Source organism: Pelodiscus sinensis, chromosome 16, assembly GCF_049634645.1.
Source record: "Pelodiscus sinensis isolate JC-2024 chromosome 16, ASM4963464v1, whole genome shotgun sequence".
Classification (NCBI taxonomy): Eukaryota; Metazoa; Chordata; order Testudines; family Trionychidae; genus Pelodiscus; species Pelodiscus sinensis.
Genome location: NC_134726.1, coordinates 20,051,957 through 20,076,347, shown reverse-complemented (window position 1 = coordinate 20,076,347; position 24,391 = coordinate 20,051,957). Strand labels below are relative to the sequence as shown.

Here is a 24,391-nt window from a genome sequence, read left to right as displayed (position 1 = left end):
CCACAGGTCAAGAAAGGCCTCCACCCCATCCTGGGACCAGCACGGGGCATGCCTCTTGGTGCCCCTTGGGGCCTCCTGGGAACCCTGGGGTGTCTGCTGGGGGCAGGGGCAGGCTGTTGTTGTCCCCCTGGAGCAGACATCCTGATGGGGTTTGTGGTTGCAGCAGGGCAGAGCCACGGGGGAGAGCTGGTGGCTGAGCTGCTGCTGCTGCTGCGGGGTGTCTGTAGTCTGCATGTGCCTTTAAGGGGGGTCCGGTAACCAGGAAGTATGGAGCTGTGAGCAATGCTACGGAGCTTCCAAGCGGCCATTTGGCTTTTTTCCTGTGAGGCCGGTTCTTGCACAAAAACTCTTGACTGCCTGTCTGCACTGGCCTCTTGCGCAAGAACACTTGCACAAGGACGCTTCTTCCTGAGAGGGAGCGTCAGAGCTCTCGCACAAGAAGCTGTTTTCCAACACTGTACTGTAGATTTACTTGAACAACAACGCGTGTGCAGTGTAGACAGATGGGCCTGATTTGCAACTTTGAATGCCTACATTAGCCTCCCTAGTTTGAACTAGGGGGCTAGTGTAGACATATCCTTAGAGTTTCTTTCATTCCGAAAATACTTAAATGCCTTCTTATACTTCTCAGTCCTTCCATGAACATTCCTGCCAGCAAACTCCTTCACTAAAATATGTGTGTAAAGTAAACACCTAAGGAGGGTGAACCAAGTTGATGCAAATTAATTACTAAGCCTACAGAAAAATGCCAACATTTATATTCTCCAATATTTGCTTAGTTGCAGTTCTATACCTCAGCAAAGCCCATTGAATGTACAGTGTACCAAAACTGCATATCCTGGCAATACCTTTGAAGTTTTTTTCTTCATCAAGAGAGATGTCATGGTCTGTAGGTGCACATGATGTGAGCGCATTTCCAGTTTCACGGGGATTATTTTCATTGTTTCCTGACTGACATACAAGGCCTATGAGATGTTGGCCCAAATAGGATTAAACAACACAGCAGAAATGACTGAACTAGAAAAAGTCAATGCTGTTCTGCTTCTCTATGCTCCAGTCTTCTGGCTTCTAGGATGTATCTTTTGCATCTATTCTGTGCCTGGTAGCATGCTTTTTTCCTCACCTCCGGGACACAGAGAGCCATAGTCTAGGGAGATAAGTGCTGACTCATGTGGATCCAGCAGCAGCAACGGCAGATAGCTTGAGAGTTGGGGACAGAAAGAGAGGGAGAGTTGAGCCAGGACCTAGCTAGAGGAGCCAAAAAGCCCGTGTGACCTTTGTTCTGTTGTGCTAGGCCGCACACTTTGAGCATGCTCTAGGAAGTGATTCTATCCTAGCTATGCATGTGTCCATGCTTACTGGGAGCCCATCAATGTGTATGGCCTAGAGAAGGGCTATTCAACACGCCTGCGGCCCATTTGTTTGAGGCCTGTGGGTGGGAACCAAAAGGAAAAAGTATGCAATATAATGGTCGTTTGCTGCTATGCGTTTTACTAGTTAAATTCCTGGACTGTCATTGTGCATTAAAAGTGCTGTCATATGGGTAGAAATTGGGTAACTATTGCATTTTATTAATGTCAGAAGAACTGACTTAAATGGGACCTGTGTATTGTGTCATCTTTCCTTAATCTTTGTATTCATGCCTGTCAGCGTGAAAGAAGCTATTTGCATATATATTTGCATGTATATGCAACCATACTTACGTTGCAGCCCTTGGCATGTGCTGTGAGTACCATTGTGGCCCCTGGGGCTTCCAAAGTTGAGTACCCCTGGCCTAGTGCATCTAGTGACTGGAGTGCCTATAGCTATTTCTCCTTAACTTGTGCCACACTTAGGATGTTAAATATATGAAAACATTGTTGTATGTATCATGGTGTTCACAGGAGCCCCAGCAAATGAGTCAGTTACAGTATATGTGATTGCCTTACATTACATCTAAACTGTATTGCAGCTAATGCAATTAATCCATCTCTCTACAGGTGATACAAAGGGGGCACTTGCAGGTAAGGGTTAGCAGTCATTGGAAATGACTCCTAAATGTCTCTCTTCCTTGGCTGATTATCCTTTTCCTCATGCTGGCCATTTTCCGCTCTACTCCTTACAAAGAGTATGTTTGTAAAATCTAAGCAAGCTGTAACAGGAGACTGACTAATTGTTGTTTTTCACCCTAGCAACACAAAATTCCCTTTGCCCCTGAATTTGTTTGTTGTTATGGAAGTATGTTGCCTGACATTCTGAGATAAACTTGGCTTTTAAAATATAACTTACTGATGTAGCATGTAGCATTTCCCTTCCCCAACCCCATGTCTTTTTCTACAATTAATTTTCTTCAAGTTTCGCTCCATTATTTCCCAAGGCTGCAATTTACACACCCGAGCCCCATGTTTGCTAGGTGTTTCTGACAAGGCTGCTTGCTAATGCTAAATGTCTTATTTCTGTTCTGCATATAAAAGGGTCTGTAGATCATTGCCTTTCCCTATCTCCTTGTGTTTTTTCATGCTCTGATTTACGGGAACACAAATTAACACCAGTGTTAAAGACAATGGGTACTCCTATGGCACCTTAGAGACTAACAAATATATTAGAACACAAGCTTTTGTGGGTAGAACCCACTTCATCAGATGACCTGGTGTGAAAATTACAGAATCCATAGTATAACAGCAAAAGTATTTACTTGTCAATTGCAGGACCAGTGTTAATGCTGCTAGGTGAGTCAAAGTTGTTAAAGGTTTATCTGCCTCAGAATACAATTCACCATTCCAGAAAACTAACTGAGCTGGCATTCCATGCTGCAGCTACTAATACCCTCAGCTACCCCTATACTCAATGCTGAGGTTATATTGGCTTCAGAAGTAGGCGTGTTAGTTTGTTTCAGCAAAAACAAGGAGTCCAGTGGCACTTTAAAAACTAAGGCTACGTCTACACTGGCAAGATTTTGCGCAAATACTTTTAACGCAAGAGTTCTTGAGTTAAAGTATTTGCACAAGAGAGTGTCTACACTGGCATGTGCTTTTGCCCAAGAGATGTGCTTTTGCGCAAAAGCATCCGTGCCAGTGTAGTCGCTCTCTTGTGCAAGAAAGCTCTGACGGCCATTTTAGCCATCGGGCTTTCTTGTGCAAGGAATTCACGTTGCCTGTCTACACTGGCCTCTTGTGCAAGAACAGTTGTGCAAGAGGGCTTTTTCCTGAGTGGGAGCATCATAGTTCTTGCGCAAGAAGCACTGATTTCACACATTAGAACGTCAGTGTTCTTGCGCAAGAACTCCCCGCCAGTGTAGACAGGCAGCATGTTTTTGCACAAAAGCGGCTGCTTTTGCGCAAAATCATGCCAATGTAGACACAGCCTAACAATTTTATTATGGCATTAGCTTTCCTGAGTTGCAACTCTCTTAATCAGATGCATGGAGGGAAAGAAAAGAAACAGCTAGCAGGGGTACAGAGAGGGACTGTTACATCACAATGAATTCAGTGAGGATTATACTGTTGTGGTTAGCAAAAGACCTAAATAAATGACATACCAGCAGAACACTGTGTGCTACCTGGGAGACACCAAGGACTCTAAGTCTTCTGTTGGCTACAACGTTGGTGTTAGCACAGGGAGAGGGGCAAGGTGTGGTCTGTGCTCATAGCTAGCCCACCCCACCCCACCAATATCATAGCTGCCATTAAGGGGAAATGTACTCAGAACCATTCCAAAGCACACCCTGTGGAGGATTCAACCTTCCTCAGGCAGAAGGAGGTTGATTCTCCTCTCATTTTCTGTGGTTCATGGAGAAATACCATTGGACAGCTGGTGTCAGCTAGGGTAAATCTAAGGTTGCCAGGTGTTTGGTATTGGCCCAGAGAGTCCGGTATTTGTGGCTTCTGTCCTATAAAAAGAAAAGAAAAGAAAAGAAAAGAAAAGAAAAGAAAAGAAAAGAAAAGACCGGACATGAAAAATGTCCAGTATTTTCTGCTTTTCTCGGGTGGAAGGCTGCTTGGGACATTCTTCCCCTGCCACATGTGGTTGGGGCTGTGAGAATCGTGGTGATTTAAAGGCACCGTGACTCTCTTTTATGATGTGTTTTTTTTTCTCAACCAATTTTTTTCCCACCACGATCAGTATTTTTTTTTAAACTATCTGGCAACCCTAGGTGAATCAGGTCCAAAGTCCCCATGTGTTCTTCTGCCAGAGAGTGGATCTCTGTACTGACTGAATGGGGCCAGTGCCTTTATATCCTACCAGCTGGCCAAGAATTTCATCTCTAATGAAAGCCTATGGCTGACTGTAATGTATTGTGGCAAGATTTTATGGCTACAATCAAAATAAAAAGCCAGAGAACTTAGCAACCATTGCACAACACTGTTCTGTGCCCACGCGTGTTAGTGTGAACAAAAGGGTTGTTTTAAATCTGTGTAAGTATTGGAGGGCTAGACAAAGTTTAGAATGGTAAATTTCCTTTTACCCTTATCACACTCCATTCAAAACCTGCGGAACCATTTTATTTAGTTTTGACAATCACTAAGAACTTTCCTCTCCTGGGTTTTCCTAGCTTTCCCATTGAAACATTTTTTTTATGGTAGAGATCTATATTATTGGAAAAGAAAATAGGAACAGAAAACCTTAAACCTATTTCAAGAATGGCACTGTTTTAATTATCCAATCTCCTTCCATTCCACTTAGCTCTCAGACACAGACCCTGTGTTAACCATACATCATTATTAAACTGACTTCATAACGTTAATTGATGCAGAATTAAATTCAGAGCAGGAAACAGGCTTTAGCATTCAGTCTGAACGGACTGCAAATTAGTGTTACCGCTGTAAAGGTTAACTGAAATTGAAAACTGTTCTTTTAATATCTTGTACTTTGAGTGTTGCCCGTCTGCAGGAAATAGTACTGATTTGGCAGAGGAAAAGGGGAGAAAGGAGAGAATTATCTTGTCTCAAGGAAAGCTACATGGTATATACACTGTGGGAATGTTGTTCTGGTTCTCAGTAGAACATCACTAATCCTGCCCCACCTTTGTTGATTATAATAGTCTCTGCTTGATTCAACATACCCACAAGTTGCAAACAACCACCTAAAAGCATATGACAGGTTTGACATGCCACACGTGGCTTATTTGATCATATCTTAGGTTTAGCAATTTCACATTCCTGCCTTAATTCCCAGAGATGGCAGCAATGTGTGTGGATAGGTCAGAACAGCATAAAGGATGGCATTGCTACTCAGTTAACTAAAACGTGATTTGTTGTATGAAGCAGGAAAGATACAAAAGGCCACCACTGCAAACCATCCTAAGTAAAAGAATGAAGAATCTGTGAAGCAAAAATACAAGAAATATGCACATAATATTCAGAGTTGTCCTTGACTAGACATAGGCTGCACATGCCCCTTTCATTAAACGTGGCTAACTGATTCTTTGCAGCCCTGTGTCATTTGTGTATCAGATGATCACAATGGTACCTCTGGTCTTACAATTTCTGGCAGAGTTTTCCAAATCTACCAGTAGGATTTAAATATGCAGTTACATTAAACTTTAATGGTAGCTGGGCATCCAAATCTATGAGTCATCTTATAAAAATCTCAGCTCCTGTAAATCTAAAATCTACAACTGTGCATGACCTTTGGATTTGTGCTGGTAGGAGAATAAATTCTAGATTCCTAGCAATTGTTGTCTTTCACAATTTTGTGTCCCTGCTTTATCTACAGGTGCTTATACCCCCACTGTAATTCTTCTGGCAATAACAGCACTTTGCTATTGTTACACAAAGAGTAGGAAGATAGAAGATTTTTTCTCATTTAGGCATTATAAATCCCAAATAGCATTCTTAGATGTGGTTGACCTCTGATGATGGGACTAGAAGCAATGGGCTTAAATTATGGCAAAGGAGGTTTTGGTTGGACATTAGGAAAAACTTCCTGTCAGGGTGGTTAAACACTGGACCAAATTGCCTAAGGAGGTTGTAGAATCTCCAACATTGGAGATACTTACTAGCAGGTTGGATTAACACCTATCAGGGATGATCTAGATCAGTATTTCTCAACCTTTTTTTAAATAATCCACCCCTTTAAAAAAAAATTATAAGTACCCCCAGAGCAGTGGTCTCCAACCTTTTTACACCCAAGATCACTTTTTAAATCTCAGAACAGGCGAAGATCTACCGCCCCGCCCCTTCCTTGAAGCCCCGCCCTCTCTATTCTCCTCCTGTCCATCACTTGCTATCCCAAGCCCTTACTTACACACTCTGATAAACAGTTTATTTTTAAATTATGCGCTACATACAATTAAAATCACGTGTTTATAGTTATGAAATAAATGGTCTGTTTTTTATTCATGCTATTTAAATCTAAAATGAAGCATTTATAATTATACATTTTGTGGGGACAGAGTACTGCAGCTGGGGGCAGGGGAGAAGGAGCAGGGTGCTGGGAGGGAAGAGGACAGGGTTCTGCAGCAGGGGACAGAGTGCCACTGGGGACAGGTTTCTGCAGCTGGAGACAGGGTGCCAGTGGGGACAGAGTTCGGGGAGTGGGGACGGGAATGGGGACAGAGGGTATGTCTACACTACAAAGTTAATTCGAACTAACAGACGTTAGTTCAAATTAACTTTGATAGGCTCTACACTAGCGATCCGCTAGTTCGAACTTAATTTGAACTAGCGGAGCGCTTAATTCAAACTAGGTAAACCTCATTCCACGAGGACTAACGCCTAGTTCAAATTAACTAGTTCGTATTAAGGGCTGTGTAGCCACTTAATTCGAACTAGTGGGAGGCTAGCCCTCCCCAGCTTTCCCTGGTGGCCACTCTGGGCAGACCCTGCACCTGGCACGGCTCGAGCCAGCCACCCGCTGCCACCCAGCCCTCTGCCTCTTCCCGGGACCAGGCTGGCGGCTCCCGGGAGCCTGCCCAGGTCCGCAAGAGGCGGGCGCCCGCCTGGTCGAGTGCAGACATCGTGGACCTCATCCACGACCTCCACACTAGGCACAGGAAAGTGGCCGGCTAGGGCAGGAGAGCTGCCAGCCTGGCCACCCAGGAGCAGGTTGGCATGAAAATCAAGGTGGTCCACTGAGACCCCCAACCCTGAGCCCTGAGCTTAGAATGGCCGTACTGGGTCAGACCAAAGGTCCATCTAGCCCAGTAGCCTGTTTGTCAACAGCGGCCAACACTAGGTACCCTGGAGGAGATGGACTGAAGAAAATGACCGAGCCATTTGTCTCGTGCCATCCATCTCCAGCCCTCCACAAACAGAGGCCAGGGACACCATTTCTACCCCCTGGCTAATAGCACTCCATGGACCCAACCTCCATGAATTTATCTAACTTCTCTTTAAAATCTGTTAAAGTTCTAGCCTTCACAGCCTCCTGCAGCAAGGAGTTCCACAGGTTGACTATTTGCTTTGTGAAGAAGAACTTTCTGTTGTTAGTTTGAAGCCTGCTACCCATTCATTTCATTTGGTGTTCTCTAGTCCTTCTATTATGGGAACTAATGAAGAACTTTTCTTTATGCACCCTCTCCACACCACTAATGTTTTTATAGACCTCTATCATATCCCCCTTCCATCTCCTCTTTTCTAAGCTGAAAAGTCCCAGTCTCTTTAGCCTCTCTTCATATGGGACCTGTTCCAAACCCCTGATCATTTTAGTTGTCCTCCCCTCTCCCACCCTCTCTTTTCCCCTCTCCCACCTCCTTTTCCCAGTCTCCCCCAGTTTTGTTCAGTAAAGAGAGTTTCTATTTTTGAACACACGTGTCCTTTATTTTGTACATCAGGAAGGGGGGCTAGGGAGGGCTAAGTGGAAGGAGGTGAGGGAGAAATGGGGTACGAGCCCCCGATGGGGAGGACTGGGCTGGCTCTGTGGGCTCCTCGGGGTGGAAGCTCTCCTGAAGCCCCTTGATTGACCCCCCCTACGGATGGCAGCCTGCGGAAAGTGCAGCCGGGCTGATGGCCAAGTGCTGTGATGTGCCGAGTGTGGGCACTCAGGGCACTCCAAGCCAGGACTGCTTTGCAAGCACGGAACCCCTGAGAATTGTCTGTCCGGGGTGGGGGTCGGGACCCTTTAAGCACAGCCCTCGGTTAGCCTGAGACAGCAGCTCCACGCTCTAAGTCCTAATCTGATGCCCTGCCGGCACTGCTTCTGGCCATCCTTAACTTCGGTTCAGGGTCCACTCAGTGTGGACATGCTAGTTCGAATTAGCAAAATGCTAATTCTAATGAGTTTTTAAGTCTAGATGCGCTAATTCGAATTAGCTTAGTTCGAATTAACTAATTCGAACTAAGTTGGTTCGAATTAGTGCTGTAGTGTAGACATACCCAGAGTTCTGTAGCTGGGGACAGGAGAGTGGGGACAGAGTTTGGGGAGAGGGGACAGGAATGGGGACCGAGTTCTATGGCTGGGGACAGGGGAGTGGGGACAGCATTCTGTAGTTGAGGACAGGAGAGTGGGGACAGCGTTCTGTAGCTGGGGACAGGGGAGTGGGGATGGGAGTGGGGACAACATTCTGTAGCAGGGAAGCCCTGCGCACACGCGCGTCTGCCCTGGGACCGACCCCCCCCCCGTGCAGGGAAGCCCTATGTGCGCGCGCCTGCCCCGGGGCCAGAATCCCCCTTTCCCCCGCGCAGGGAAGCCCCGCGCGAACGCCTGCCCTGGGGCCAACCCCCGCCCCTCTCAGCGCGCGCCGGGAAACCCCCTGTGCGCCTCCCGCGGGGCTGACTCATCCCTCCTGTGCCGTGCAGGGGGCCGGCAGAGCAGCTAGCGCTCTTCTGGCATTGCCGGAAGTGGCGCTAAGCTGCGGGACTTCTGAAGCCGACACTACCTCTTGAGGTAAGTAGTGGGGCTTCTGTGGGGTGGGAGGGAAATGGGGGCGGGGTGGACAGGATGCCTCGCGAGCGACTGGTCGAGGCCTTGAGATCGACCAGTAGCTCGCAATCGACCTGTTGGTGACCACGGCCCCAGAGGAAGACACACCCAGCCCCCCTGCTCTAATCCAATGCATCCACCCCTCCCCCAGAGCCAGGCTGCTAAGAGAGGTGGCCATGGACGTGATTTTTTTTCCCTCCCAAACCAAATCCACCCTCCAGCTTGGTACTGCCCTGGGTCTCACCGAAGTGGCCACTGCAGCCACACACTTTCCCCACCAGGCGCTGGGGTGTGTGTGCAGTGTGGTTGTTGGCATCCAGGAACACGGTTCCAAATGTTCCATTTGCCATGCATATGCCACCGTCCCTGATCCCGGACATTTTTTGCCAAATTTCACTTGTGTTGAGGTACCCCTCCAGACTTCTCTCACATACCCTTAAGAGTACGTGTACCAGTGATTGAAAAACACTGAACTAAATGGTGCTTGGTCCTACTGTGAGGGCAGGGGACTGGACTTGATGACCTCTTGAGGTCTCTTTCAGTTCCTGTATTCTATGGCTCTGTCGACAGAGCCATGTAAAATAGTTCAATCGGCATAGGCAAAGAAGTGGGGTTTTAAATAATCCCCGCTTCATTAAAATAAAAATGGCCACCATGCTGTGCTGACGATCAGCTGATCTGGCACAGCGGGGCAGTTTAGACGTGCTGTGCTCAACAAGGGAAGCCTTTGTCAACTGCTCCAGTATGCCTCGTGAAACGAAGTTTACTGGAGCGATCGACAAAGGCTTCCCTTGTCGACCACGGAGCGTCTAGACTGCCGCACTGTGCCGGATCAGCTGATTGTCGGCACAGTGCTGCAGCCATTTTTATTTTAATGAAGCGGGGATTATTTAAATCCCCGCTTCTTTGCCTATGCCGAATAAACTATTTTACATGGCTCTGTTGACGAAGCCATGTAGTCTAGACATAGCCTAAGATTCTGCGTTTGCCAGAATCAAAACAAAGGCCTATGAAAGCAGAATCTGGCCCAATTTGCAGCAGCATCCCCACTGGCATATTTGTTCAGATACTTGTTCATGTCATAAAATGTGGCAGCTTTTCCGGTAATTACAATTTGTATTACAATTTTTCAATAATAAGTTTCACATTAGAAAATGTTGTGATCTATGATGGCACAAGGAACAAAAGGGAATAAGCAAACAGATGTTCAGGAGTAAGTAATATGTACAAGATGAAATAAAATATGATTACTTAAGTGTTCATAAGAGACTAATTAGCTTAAGCAGGAATTTATGAAATATTTTTTCTTAACCATCGGGGCTTTTGAAAAAGTTCTCCTGTGCTTGGTTAAATCCCAGCTTTGAACTTTTGCAAAATATCTCCACCTTCTCTTGTCCCTGGAACAATTACTGTGGTTAAACAACGATTTATACAACATGAAAAGTTTCAACCACAAAATGAATTTTCACATGACAATAGATGCCATTTCTGATGACATCCACGGAGTCAATAAAGTCCGATGATACATTCCTTACTGGAAGGAATAAAGATTTCAGAGGACGTCCAACCAGACTTTTTTGCTTACTAGGATGTTCAGGCAGAGCTTAAAAAAAAGCTGAGTGGACAGTTCACTAATGACAATGTACTGTACCAGTTTATGAAAGCAGGGAAATACTGTGCAGATGGTTCATTAACTTTGCTATAAATGAGCCACAGAAGGGAGAACTGACTACTGGTGACCAGAATAATTTGATGGGAAGAAACACACTTACCAAAAAAGACTGTCGCTTTAAATAAAAAAGTAAGTCACATGTTTTGAAAAGCTCAGCATAAAAAAAAACCTCCTTTTTAATAACAAACAAACCTTAAGAGTCTTTCTCTTCTTCACACCTGCTACTTGGTAGGCCAGAGCAGCAGCTTCTGACACTGCCTTTTGAAATAACCCAAATCTGGCTAGCCCAATTCCGACATACGTTACAGTGAGGAGGAAATCCAGCTTAGAGTACCACTTGTGTGCTTCTTTGCTGAGAAGTGGCAGCAGAAAGTCAAAGAAAGAACTGAGTTACGCTTATATTAAATTCTTGCATTTGCAACGTTCTTTAGCTGAATCTTAGCAGCAGTGCTTATTCTTATATAATCTCTGTAAGAATTATGGGTATGTCTACACTACCCCGCTAGTTCGAACTAGCGGGGTAATGTAGGCATACCGCACTTGCAAATGAAGCCCGGGATTTGAATTTCCCGGGCTTCGTTTGCATAAGCGGGGAGCCGCCATTTTTAAATCCCCGCTGCTTCGAACCCCGTGTAGCGCGGCTACACGGGGCTCGAACTAGGTAGTTCGGACTAGGTTCCTAACCTGGAACGAGGTGTACCGGTAGTTCGGAATAGGAATCCTAGTCCGAACTACCTAGTTTGAGCCCCGTGTAGCCGCGCTACACGGGGTTCGAAGCAGTGGGGATTTAAAAATGGCGGCTCCCCGCTTATGCAAATGAAGCCCGGGAAATTCAAATCCCGGGCTTCATTTGCAAGTGAGGTATGCCTACATTACGCTCCTAGTTCGAACTAGGAGGATATTGTAGACATACCCTATGAGAGCAGTAGCTGTGTTAGTCTGTAACTTAAAAACAATGAGTCATACTGTGGCACCTTAGGGTATGTCTACACTACAAGGTTAATTCGAACTAACTTAGTTCGAATTAGTTAATTCGAACTAAGCTAATTCGAACTAACACATCTAGAACTAAAAACTAGTTCGAATTAGCGTTTTGCTAATTCGAACTAGCATGTCCACATTAAGTGGACCCTGAACAGGGCTTAAGGATGGCCGGAAGCAGTGCCGGCAGGGCATCAGAGGAGGACTTAGAGCATGGAGATGCTGTCTCAGGCTAGCCGAGGGCTGTGCTTAAAGGGTCCTGACCCCTTACCCCGGACACACAGTTCTCAGGGGTGCCCCGCTTGCAAAGCAGTCCTGGCTTGGAGTTCCCGGAGTACCCACACTGGGCACATCACAGCACTCGGCCATCAGCCTGGCTGCACTTGCCGCAGGCTGCCATCTGGGGAGAGGGGGCAATTGGGGGGCTGCAGGAGAGCTTCCACCCCCAGAAGCCCGCAGAGCCAGCCCAGTCCTCCCTATTGGGGGCTCATACCCCATTCCTCCCTCACCTCCTTCCACTTACCCTTCCCTAGCCCCCCTTCCTGATGTACAAAATAAAGATAACGTGTCTTCCAAAATGGAATCTGTCTTTATTGAACAAAACTGGGGGAGACTGGGAAAAGGAGGTGGGAGAGGGGAAGAGAGAGGCTGGGAGAGGGGAGGGCAACTAAAATGATCAGGGGTTGGGAACAGGTCCCATATGAAGAGAGGCTAAAGAGACTGGGACTTTTCAGCTTAGAAAAGAGGAGACGGAGGGGGGACAGAATAGAGGTCTCTAAAAGCAGGAGTTGGGTGGAGAGGGTGCATACAGAAAAGTTCTTCATTAGTTCCCATAAAGAAGGACTAGAGGACACCAAAGGAAAGGAATGGGTAGCAGGCTTCAAACTAGTAACAGAAAGTTGTTCTTCACAAAGCAAAGAGTCAACCTGTGGAACTCCTTCCTGCAGGAGGCTGTGAAGGCTAGAACTAGAACAGAGTTTAAAGGGAAGTGAGATCAAGTCATGGAGGTTGGGTCCATGGAGTGGTATTAGCCAAGGGGTAGGAGTGGTGTCCCTGCCCAAGGTTTGTGGAAGGCTGGAGAGGGATGGCACGAGACAAATGGGTTGGTCACTGTCTTCGGTCCATCCCCTCCAGGGTCCCTAGGGTTGACCGCTGTCGGCAGACAGGCTACTGAGCTAGATGGACCTTTGGTCTGACCCAGGATGGCCATTGTAAGCTCAGGGCTCAGGGTCGGGGGTCTTAGTGAACCCCCTTGATTCTCTTGCACACCTGCTCCTGGGTGGCCAGGCTGGTAGCTCTCCTGCCCTAGCCGGCCACTTTCCTGTGCCTAGTGCCAGCCTGGTCCCGGGAAGAGGGGGAGGGCTGGGGGGCATCGGGTGGCTGGCTCGAGCCGTGCCAGGTTCAGGGTCTGCTGGCTGGGTGCTGGCAGGCTTGCACCTGGCACGGGCTCCGTAGCCAGCCCGTGCCCCTTTAAGGGGTCCGGGGCCGGGAGGGGGACAGACGAGTTTCCCTGGTGGCTACCAGGGAAACCTGGGGAGGGCTAGCCTCCCACTAGTTCGAATTAAGGGGCTACACACCCCTTAATTCGAACTAGCTAGTTCGAACTAGGCTTAATCCTCGTAAAATGAGGTTTACCTAGTTCGAACTAAGCGCTCCACTAGTTCGAATTAAGTTCGAACTAGCGGAGCGCTAGTGTAGCGCCTATGAAAGTTAATTCGAACTAACGTCCGTTAGTTCGAATTAACTTTGTAGTGTAGACATACCCTTAGAGACTAACCAAAATATAGAGAATCATAAGCTTTCATGGGCAAAACCCACTTCATCAAATGAATTGGAGTGGAAATAACAGAAACCAAGGGTTATATATAAGAGCAGAAAAAGTACCTGTCAATTGTAGGACCCTTGTTAATTAGGATGTGAACATGTACTTGAGAACACGATTAACGGATTAGCCTGGGCTTATCACTTAATCCTATTGATTATATGCACTCTCCCTCCCTTGCTGCCTCTGTATCAGAGGCAGCAATACAGGGGAGGTGGGAGCTGGTACCTGTGGGGAGCCTCCTGCCTGCCTGCCTGCCTGCCCTAGAGATGCTGTCTCTGATAGAGAGGCAGCAGCACAGATGGTGGTGGGAGGTAGGAGGCGGGAGTAGATACACACAGAAAGCCAACTTTCAAACCAGCTCCCCATGTGTATCAGCTCTCGGAGAGCCGCCCGCCCCCTCTCCCACAGAGGCAGCAAGAAGGGGGGCAGGCAGGAGTCGGTGCTCAGGGGGACCTGACTTAAAAGCCAGCTCCTCATGGGCATCGATTCCATGGAACCGCCTGCCCCCTTATGCACTGCTGCCTCCATCAGAAGCAGCAGCATGTCTGGGGGCAAGGAAGGCTGTTGTAGAGCAGCCTCTGTCTGTGGCGGGCCCACGTTCGCTGCAGACTGAGGATGCTCCATGATATGCCTGCGTGGCTTCTGTCCATGGGGAGCTCGGGCCCCCCATGGACAGGGACTGCTGCTACCTTACATTGCTTCCTCTGTATCACACCGACAGACCAGCTCCCACCTGCCATCCTGAAAGTGGTGCCAGAAGTGCACTGGCTGCTGGCCCTGCCCCACGGGGAACTATTGAATAATCATGTAACCGCAAAGTTTTGATTTGGTTACACAATTATTCAGTTAATCAATATCTAACATCCCTAGTATTAATGAGGCTAATTATGTGGGCTGGATACATAGCTTTTGATGTGGGAATGCAGATGTTAATGGTAGGAGAAATTGGATTTGTAATGTGCCAACCAATTAATGTCTTTGTTTAAGGCCAGGGTAACGCTCTCAAATCTGTAGATAAATTCCAGCTTTGCAGACTCTCTCTGTAATTGGTTAATGAAATTCCTTTGTAGAAGAAAAGAGAGGTTACTTACCTTGTGCAGCAACTGATGTTCTTCGAGATGAGTGTCCCTGTGGGCACTCCACTGTAAGTGTCTTGGCACCCCTGCACTTATATTTGGAACATTTTAGCAGCACTATTCCCCCCGGGTGCCAGTGCACACACATTGCACCGCCCATGTTGTAGCAAATGTGCCAATGCATGCTCTCCATCAACCATCCCTCCAGTTCCTTCTTTACTGTGGAGAGATGTTAAAGCTCTGAAGAAAAGGGGAAGAGGGAGAGTCGTGGAGTGCCCACAGAGACACCCATCTCGAGGAACACCAGTTACTGCACAAGGGGAGTAACCTCTCTTTTCTTCTTCGAGGAGTGTCCCTGTGGGTGCCCCCGTAGGTGACTATGGAGGTGTACCCTGAGCCTTTGGAAGAAAGGGCTTTGGACCTCATTGGTTGGCTGCTGAGAGGACTGCTGCTCCAAATGTGGTACATTGTGAAGCGTAAGTGTCTATTGCATAATGTTTTGTAAGGGTATACGTGGAAGCCCATGTTGCTGCCCTGCAAATGTCCCTGATTAGCACTTCCTGAAGAAAGGCCGTAGATGCGGCCATCACTCTAGTATAGTGTGCCAGTGGGTAAGTGGATAGTGTCACTCTGTTGATGTCATAGCATTCTCTAATGCAGCTTGTTATCCATTTTGAAAGTCTCTGGATATTGCATGTCCTTTAGAGTGATCTGCTATTGAAACTAACAGTCATTGAGATGCATCAATTATTTTATTCTATCTAGATAAAAGGCAATAGCATGTCTGGCTCATTGGTGTTCGGATGAGACTTTTGATGGAAAACTGGTAAGTATATAGGTTCACTGAAGTGGAAGCATGAAACTATCTGTGGTAGGAATTTCAGATGTGGTCTTAGTATGACTTTGTCCTTGTGGAAGATCATAAATGGTGGGTTGGTCATGAGAGTGGCCAACTTGCTGACCCTTCTGGCCATTGTGACTGTTATTAAGAAAGCAACCTCATGGAGAGATGTGCAAAGGAGCATGTTGTCGTCGGTTCAAATGAAGGAAGGGTCAATGCATACAGGACAAAGTTGAGATTCAAGATGAGGCTACCACTTTTATTGGAGAAAAAGTATTATTGAGACCTTTTAACAAAAGACAGAACTATGTAGCACTTTAAAGACTATGACTATGAGACCTTTTAAGAATTTCTTAGTGGTTGGATGTGAAAATATAGTTTGGCTGTCCACCAGATCATGCTCACTTGAAATGGCTGACAAGTGGACCTTTATTGATGAATTAGAGAGATTTTGTCTTTTTAATGCAATAAGGTATTCTAAGACAATTGCCAGTTGTGCTGATCAAGGTTGGAGCGCTCTGTGGTTGGCCCACATGGAGAAGCTTGTGTGCTCTGCTTGCAACAGTTCAGAATTATCATGTGGACTTCCTCCAAGCAGGTAGGGTCCTGTATAATCATCCCTGGAGGAGCCATGCCATGAGATGGAGCTTGTGTGCCTCAGGATGAAGAACAGGTAAGTGAACCAGGCCTGTCTGGGCCAAGCGGGCGCTATCATGATTACTCTGGCCCTGTTATGTTTTATCTTGTGTACAACCTTTCAGAGGAGGGGAAGAGGCGGAATTGAGTACAGTAGGTTGTTAGACCACTTGTTTAACATGGCATCCTCCATGGAGTCCTTGGCCTGGCCCACCCTGGAACAATACCTGGAACGCTTGATGTTGTGTAATGTGGTGATAAGTCTATTTTGCAAAGCCCCACCTGAGGAAGATGTGTAGGGCTTACGGGTGTATCTCCCATTTGTGTTTTTGGTGAAATATGGAACTCAGTTGTTCCGTGGCAACATTCTGTTCACCTGAGAGATATACTGCTGATATGGTGATCTGATGGAAGATGCACCACGGCCACAGTGTTGTGGCCTCGTTGCAAAGGTGATATAAGCTGGCTCTGCCCTGTCAATTTATGTAGAACATGCAAGCAGTGTTGTCTGTGTGTATTCTCTTTGCCTTGCCTTGAATTAAAGGAAGAAAATGTTCATAAGCTCTTCTTACAGCCTAAAGCTTCAATATGTTGATGTCTAGGTTTGCCTCCTTCGGCAACCATCTTCCCTGTGTGCTGTGTCCGCAGGTGTGTACCCCCAGTCCTCCAGGGAAGCCTCCATAGTTATGTGAATGGATGGAGTTGGCTGTTGAAAGGGAACTCCTGAGCAGAGATTGTTGACCTGCAACCACCATGTGAGGGATTCCCTGACCTTGTTTGTAGGAGTCAGTCTCTTGTGTAAAGGATGTTTGTGAGGCCGAATGCATGTGTGTAGCCACGCCTGCAGGCTTCGCATGTGTAGCCTGGCGTGGGGAACGACGTATATGACTGCAGACATATGGCTGAGGAGTTACAGGCATTGTCTGGCAGACACAGTGGGGTTGTTCATAATGGTTTTGGCTGGTGTGGCTAACGCATGGAACCTTTGCAGTGGCAGTAACACCTGTGCGTGTATGCAGTCCAGAGTAGCACCTATAAACTCCAACTCCTGAGATGGGCGAGGTGACTTTTGGGTGTTTATTTGAAGCCCCAGCATTGTGAGGAGTTGGACTATGTCCGTGGTATATTGCCTGGCCTGTTGTTCTGTCAGAGCCACTATCAGGCAATTTTCTTAGATGGGCAACTGCTCTGGTGAGAATCTTGGAGAAGACTTTGGGTACTACGGTTAGGCCGAAGGGTAAGACTTGGTACAGGTAATGTTGATCTTTTAGGGCGAACCTCAGGAACTTTCTGTGAGATGGTCATGTTGCTATGTGAAAATATCTATCCGGCAGGTCCAGTTTCCCTTTTACAGTGCAGGAATTATCTTGTTATTATAATGTTACAATGGTGAATCTTTATTTTTTTAGGAATTTGTTCAGTCTGAGCAGGTCCAATATGGGTCTCCATCCTCCTGATTTTTTTAGTGTGAGGGAGTATGTGGAGTAGAACCCTTTTCACCTGTGATGTGATGGTACAATCTCTATTGCCCCCATCTGGAGCAATCTGTTTACCTCCTGTCGTAGCAGGGGAAAACAACAGATCACCACAGCTGTCCAGTGGTGATCTGTTGTTTTCTTTGTTGGGCCTATCATGAAGAAGCTGATGTCTGGGTACTCATCTGGCTCTGTCAATCTGTTTCTTCACTTCCTCAGGTGAGTATTAAGTGTTAAGAATGCCTGATAAAGATCTTGTATTTGTTTGTCTCTGTCTGTGGGATTGGAGCAAATCCAGTAGTATCTCAGGGCTTGGTGGTAGACAATCGATCGCGTGATCTGTCCTGGATGGAAGCTATAGGCATGTAGGTAAAAATAACGGCCAGTAGATTTCCAGTCCAGGTTGGTGTTTCTATGACCATCATTTATTTGTAGTGTGTTTAAGGAAAAGAAAAGAGATTGTAGTTTATTATCCGGAGATTATCCAAACTGGAGCTGACAATGCATGAGAAAGTACACTCTGTCAGACAGAGGTCACTCACAAGATATATACTGGAGACATCCATTTTCATTATTAATGTTAATTATTTTAGCATCAACACTATGCTGAGCAATGCACATTACAAATGAAAAAGCAGTTCCTGCCTCCAGCAGCTTAAAATTTAAAACACAGAGTGCAGACTAACACACTACCAGGACACCCAGTGAATGGGGATTAGACAGACAGATTTATCCCAATGATATTGTCCTAATTTGTTATATTTATATTTAATTATGTTTGTTGCTATGTCTCAATGATAGACTAATCTCTCTTATACTAGTTGACAAAAAACAGGACTGCGTAGCACTTTAAAGACTAACAAGATGGTTTAACAGGTGATGAGCTTTCGTGGGCCAGACCCACTTCCTCAGATCAAATAGTGGAAGAAAATTGTCACAACCATATATACCAAAGGATACAATTAAAAAAACGAACACATGTGAAAAGGACAAATCAAATTTCAGAACAGAAGGCGGATGGGGGGAGGGGGGGAAGGGAGGGAGGGAAATGTCTGTAAGTTAATGATATTAGAGGTGATAATTGGGGAAGCTTACAGACATTTACCTCCCTCCCTTCCCCCCCCCCCCCTTCATCCCCCTTCTGTTCTGAAATTTGATTTGTTCTTTTCATATGTGTTCATTTTTTTAATTGTATCCTTTGGTATATATGGTTGTGACTATTTTCCTCCACTATTTGATCTGAGGAAGTGGGTCTGGCCCACGAAAGCTCATCACCTATTAAACCATCTTGTTAGTCTTTAAAGTGCTACACAGTCCTGTTTTTTGTTTCAGCTGCACCAGACTAACACGGCTACATTTCTACCACTATACTAGTTGACAGACATTGATAGACTTATCTCTCTCTTAAAGGTGTGCCTATGCCTCAGGATTGGTATAAATCAGCTGTGCCCAAATTTTTCCTGATTTGCTGTCAAAGGACATTTCATCTCGTTTTTGCTTATTGTCCCTCACTGGCAATGGGATCTGTCTGCACGTACCCTCACCCCACAATGCACAGTTGACTCAGCAGAGGATCTTGGGCTGTAGGTGAAGCTGTGGGAGGAGTTGGGGCTAGGGTAGAGCTGGACTGGGGGTGGAGAAGGAATGAGGGCAGAACTCGGTCGGGGTGGAGCAAGGGGGCAGAACTGGGTTGGGGTGGAGTGGCGCTGTGGCTGAGATTGGAGCTGGAGTGTGGGCAGAACGGCACTCCTTTCTTTACCCTTTTATGGGGGGTGAGTTGTCCCAGGCCCTCTACGTGCCTCCCTGAACCTACCCTACGGTTTGGAGACCTCTTATCTAAATTCTTCCCAGGGGGTTAAATATACAGCTTCACAGGTGCACAGCTAGTAATGGGGGAAGCAATGGGAAAGAAACTAAAGGCCTTATGATGACTGAGGAGATGAGATAACGTAACAATAATACAGAGAACTAAAAACAATAACTGAGCACAACTGGCTGTGGGACAATAAGCAAAAACGAGATGAAATGTCCTTTGACAGCAATAACACCAAAGTCATGTAATAGCAGCAGGAGCCGCAGGTGTTTTCTGTGCCCAGGAATAGCTATTCTCACTCCTGCACGGCAGCGTCTCTCCCTAGCATCAATAAACCTCTCTCCCTGGGAGCAACAACTCCAGCATAGGGGTCTGCAGCAGGGGCTTGCTCTTGAACAACAGCGGATCATGCTGCGGGGCCCATTCTCAGGTTCCAGTGGCAATTAGTCTCTTCCGAAGGCAGCAGCAGCACAGTGCATGTGCTCAGTGCCAGTAAGGGCATTTAACGTGGTGGCTTCAAAAGCCGTTGGTGCTCCTAAGCCACTCAGATGTCTCCAAAGCCCGACATGCCCCAGTGAGCGTCTGACTTCAAGTTACTCACCTGAATCTTGAGGTTTTAACTCCTCTTCCCAGACTGGAAACTGTGCAAGGTATTTTTCTGAGCTGGGAGCCAATAAAAGAGTGTCTGGACCAGCCTGGTCCTATCACTGGTCTGCCCTTTTACATAAGTGAGTCATTACAACACCTTTTGAAAGAAAGAGCAAAACATGCTCATTAAGGTCTCCAGTCTCCTCTCTGTTATGCCCATTTTACACCTGTCACTTCAATGTTTAATGCATGAATTTGAGACAATGTCTATTATTTCTATTCCTGCCACTGCCACTCATGGTTGTTGTTTTAAGACTCTGTACAGGGTGTAACACAGCACATGACTCACCACCGCGGCACCTTCCGCCAGACTCTTGGGGAATTAGTTTTCAGCTCTGGAGCACCCCCTTTTGGTTGGTGTCTCAGCTGGTATCTCACCTGCTGTTACCTTTTTTCCCTCAAGCACTGTGTATTAGGACCCATGTCTCTCCCAGACTGTGGGGCCCTTCCCTCTGGATACTGCCCTGCCGCAGTGTCCCCAAACGCTGAGTCCTTCCCCTCTGGGAACCCCCAGCCCACTATGCCCCCCTAGCCTCAGTGAGCCACTGCCAGTCTTCATCTAGCCCCTTACCTCGGGCAGACTGCAGTCTGAAATGGCCACTCATCATTCGCAAGGCAGTGTGGACCTGCTGCCTCCCTGTAGCCCCAGGAGCTTCAGGCCTTGCTTCAGGCCCTGCAGCCTGGGATCTTGCCTGGCCAGAGCTTCCTCAGCCCTGCTCTAAGTCAGGAAGCCTCTAGGTTCCCTGGCAGCTAGGTCCCTCCTACTCCAAGGCTGGAACAAGAGTGAATCTGTGTCTCCTCCTCTCCAGGAGCCTTTATTTATACTGCCCTCAGCTGGGTCCTTATTGGCTCGTATCTGACACAGCTGCTGGCTTCACAGCTCCACCACAACAGCCCTCTCCCAAGCCTAGGTTTTAACCTTTAAAGGACCAGTGCAGGGCAGATGACCTATCACAAGGGTCTTGGAGCCTAATAATAGATATCCAAATCTCCCACCATCTCCATATTTTGAAGATTCTTTAATAATTATTTATCATGTAAACCACACCCATATTGCTGTTATAATTGTTTATGTATCATACACAGGTTCCTTTGCTAAGAAACACTTAACAACATATTTCACACATTTTGAGTTTATGGTTTTTAGTGTATTTCCTTTTCCTCTCCAGCATGCTGTGACGATGTACACTTGGGCTGTGTCCAGACTCCATGCCTCCTTCGACGGAGGCATGTAGATTAGCCACATCGGAAGAGGGAAATGAAGCCGCGATTAAAATAATCGCGGCTTCATTTAAATTTAAATGGCTGCCCCGATCTGCCGATCAGCTGTTTGTCGGCAGATCGGGAGAGTCTGGACGCGATGCCCCGACAAAGAAGCCTTTCTTCATCGACACAGGTAAACCTGGTTTCACGAGGCTTACCTGTGTCGATGAAGAAAGGCTTCTTTGTCGGGGCATCGCGTCCAGACTCCCCCGATCTGCCGACAAACAGCTGATCGGCAGATCGGGGCAGCCATTTAAATTTAAATGAAGCCGCGATTATTTTAATCGCGGCTTCATTTCCCTCTTCCGATGTGGCTAATCTACATGCCTCCGTCGAAGGAGGCATGGAGTCTGGACACAGCCTTGGTGAAGAGTGTGCTCAAATCTAGTGGGAAGGAGATAGAGAGTTGTATAAAATGATAGGCATTACAGCCAATGAGCCTTCACCGAGTGCGAAGAAGAACAAACAAAATATCATAAACAAAACTTTATACTCACTGGCTACGTCTAGACTGGCATGATTTTCCGGAACTGCTTTTAACGGAAAAGTTTTCCATTAAAAGCATTTTTGGAAAAGCGCGTCTAGATTGGCAGGGTGCTTTTCCGCAAAAGCACTTTTTGCGGAAAAGCGTCTGTGGCCAATCTAGATGCGCTTTTCCGCAAAAAAGCCCTAATCACCATTTTCGCGATCGGGGCTTTTTTGCGGAAAATAAATCTCTGCTGTCTACACTGGCCCTTTTGCCCAAAAGTTTTTTGGAAAAAAACTTTTGCCCGAACGGGAGCAGCTTAGTATTTCCGCAAAAGCAGTGACAATCTTACATGAGATCGTCAGTGCTTTTGCGGAAATTCAAGCGGCCAGTGTAGACAGCTGGCAAGTTTTTCCGGAAAAGCAATTGCTTTTCCAGAAAAAGTGGCCAGTCTAGACACAGCCACTCAGAATAACCTGTCTTTAAGGTCAAAACGTTTTCTCAGCCAAAGTACATGGACTTCATTCTATGAAGCCACCTTAGGTGACATCAGCTATCATTCTCAAGATTAATAAAAGCTTTTCAAGTAATTTTCTACATGCTGCTATGAAGCACAAACCAGAATTACCATTTAGCAGTTAGCAAAGAATTCAGGCAGCAAATAGGCTGCTGGGTATTTCTGCAGATATTTAGTAGATCGGATGCAACACGAGGGTGATGTTATTCAGTGATGTTCCATAACTTAGCTTAGTTGATCTTAATTGTCATGCCAGGAAGCATGAGGAGGGTTGAAGCAGCCAGGTGATCCCACTCTCACTGAGTAGTCATTCCAGTGCTCCAAGGATTATGAAGTGGTCAGTCATGTACCTGTGAATTCATTGCTATACTCTTCCTTGAAGTGCCCACAAAACCCAGGAGGGAGAGGTCAAAGGTGAAGTAAACCCAGTCAGTGGATTTTCAAAACTGAAGCATATAGGCCTAAAAGGAAAGGTAAATATAAATAGTTATGTGCATATAGCTTTTCTAATGTCATTGTTAACATTTATCTGTTCTGAAAATTTGGACACTTAGTTGTGTGCACAGATTCTTAGGGAGGTGTGGTCAAAGCAGGAAGGGCATCTCCCCATCGCTTTTTGAAGCCTTAAGGGCAAGCAACAAGGGGAGGAGTGGAGAGGAGTGAGCAGGGGGTGAGGTTTTGGGAGGAAGAGGTGGCAGGAAGAAGGGGCACTGTGGGGACAGAGTTTTGGGGGAGAATGGTGGTGTGGGGGCATGTTTCAGGCACCGGTGGCTCCCCCACTTTTAGGGAGCTTCCAGTGCTCCTGGATCAGAGCTGAGTGGATGCCTAGACTTGGGTTTTTGGCAGCTCCTCCATGTTGAGATTAAAATCATCTGGTGTCATTCTGGCTTTGTTTCTTGAAATCAAGTTTCCGTCTTTCTAATGGATGCTGAAATGATGCCAATGACTTTCGGTATGAAGCACCTGGTCTGTTGAAAATGTAGGAATGTGCCTCCAACTAACGGTCTTTCATTTTTAAATTCTGCCTTAAAATGATACATTTTATCATTGGGAATTCTTGCGATATCACCCCCCAAAAAACTTTGGAACAGAGCCCAAATTTCTGCTCTGGGATCAAGTACTAGAGGGAAGAAATCAACCTACGCTGATGTGCAAGCCCTGTGCAGAATAAACATATAGGAATACAGAAAATGGGTTATACATTAGGATGCTATTTGCTAGATAAGCTGAATGATTTGCTGTATATTCCCCTTTAGGTTAACCAGGCCAGCAGCTATGGAAACATTCCACTTATCAGGCTGCCTGCAGACATTCCTGCCACACAAGAGAAACTCTTCAGCATGTTTAATGGTAATCCTGCAAAGTGTGCTCTGAAGCTGGTAAATATGGGTGGGTCCATGGAGAATAAAAATGCTGTATGAGAGGGGCTGACAAAGGCAGCCTCCACCAGGGTACCCAAACACTCCCCTGGAGGACTGGGCCATGGGAAAGTTTATCTCTTTTCTGCTGAAAATTTAGAGAATAGTCAAAATCAGGCACAATGTCTATTTGAAATGCCCCATGAATTAAGTCCCCTGAGTTGCTTTCCTGTCTTTTCTCTCCTTTCCCACAGCAAGTATGGAATTCTCTTTGCCCCGTTGGTACTCAGACTGTGGTACACAGAACTGGCACTGGACTCACCCACAGACAATGGCTGAAGGTGCCTTTGTTCGTTTTTTTGTTTTTTTCTCAGATGTACATACAGTACCTGTGGGGAACTTCCTCATTCTGGCCCCATGTTGGGCTGGCAACTGGCAGCTAGGAGAAGAGCTAGGAGATGGATCCCTAAGCTCTGCTGGAGAAAGTGCCTCATAAACAGGCCAAATCTGAGTGAAAAGCAGTCTCTCCATTTCCAAGCCCGACTGTGCGTAAACTCCACAAGGAGCAATGCATGGGAAAAATGAGCTGAAGACGTTTACAATTTCAGCTGTCCTGAAGGCCCATTTCTCCAGCAACTCCATCCCTACCAGATCCCAAATAACTCTTGGTAGAAGCCCAGCGCAACAAGCCTACCGTTGTGAAGATTCTACATAGGCTTTCAAGAGGCAGAGACGGGGTATCAAGCTACAGCCTCTGAAAGGATCTGACTTTAGTTAGTGCACAAGACCAGGAGCGGCCTGAGGCCGGCTGTAGCAGCTGGTGCCCCAGGCGGAAGGCACGATCGGCGCCCCTGCCCGCACGGCCGTCAATGACCTTGATGTCATCATTGGGTGCCCGAGCCAGCAGCACCCTCGGTGACTGCCTAGTCTGCATAGGGTTACGAGCCGCCCCTGCACAAGGCAGGCCCTCATACAGGGA

The 24,391-nt window shown here is 46.7% G+C and overlaps 1 long non-coding RNA gene across 1 annotated transcript in view; it reads right to left on the bottom strand.

Annotated features, from left to right (window-relative positions):
* Positions 1-24,391, bottom strand: part of LOC106732956 (uncharacterized) — a 75,514-nt gene that overhangs the window by 1,477 nt on the left and 49,646 nt on the right. The window contains exon 2 of the long non-coding RNA XR_012896052.1: positions 22,405-22,515. This is a non-coding gene — a long non-coding RNA (uncharacterized LOC106732956). The remainder of the gene's footprint in view (positions 1-22,404; positions 22,516-24,391) is intronic.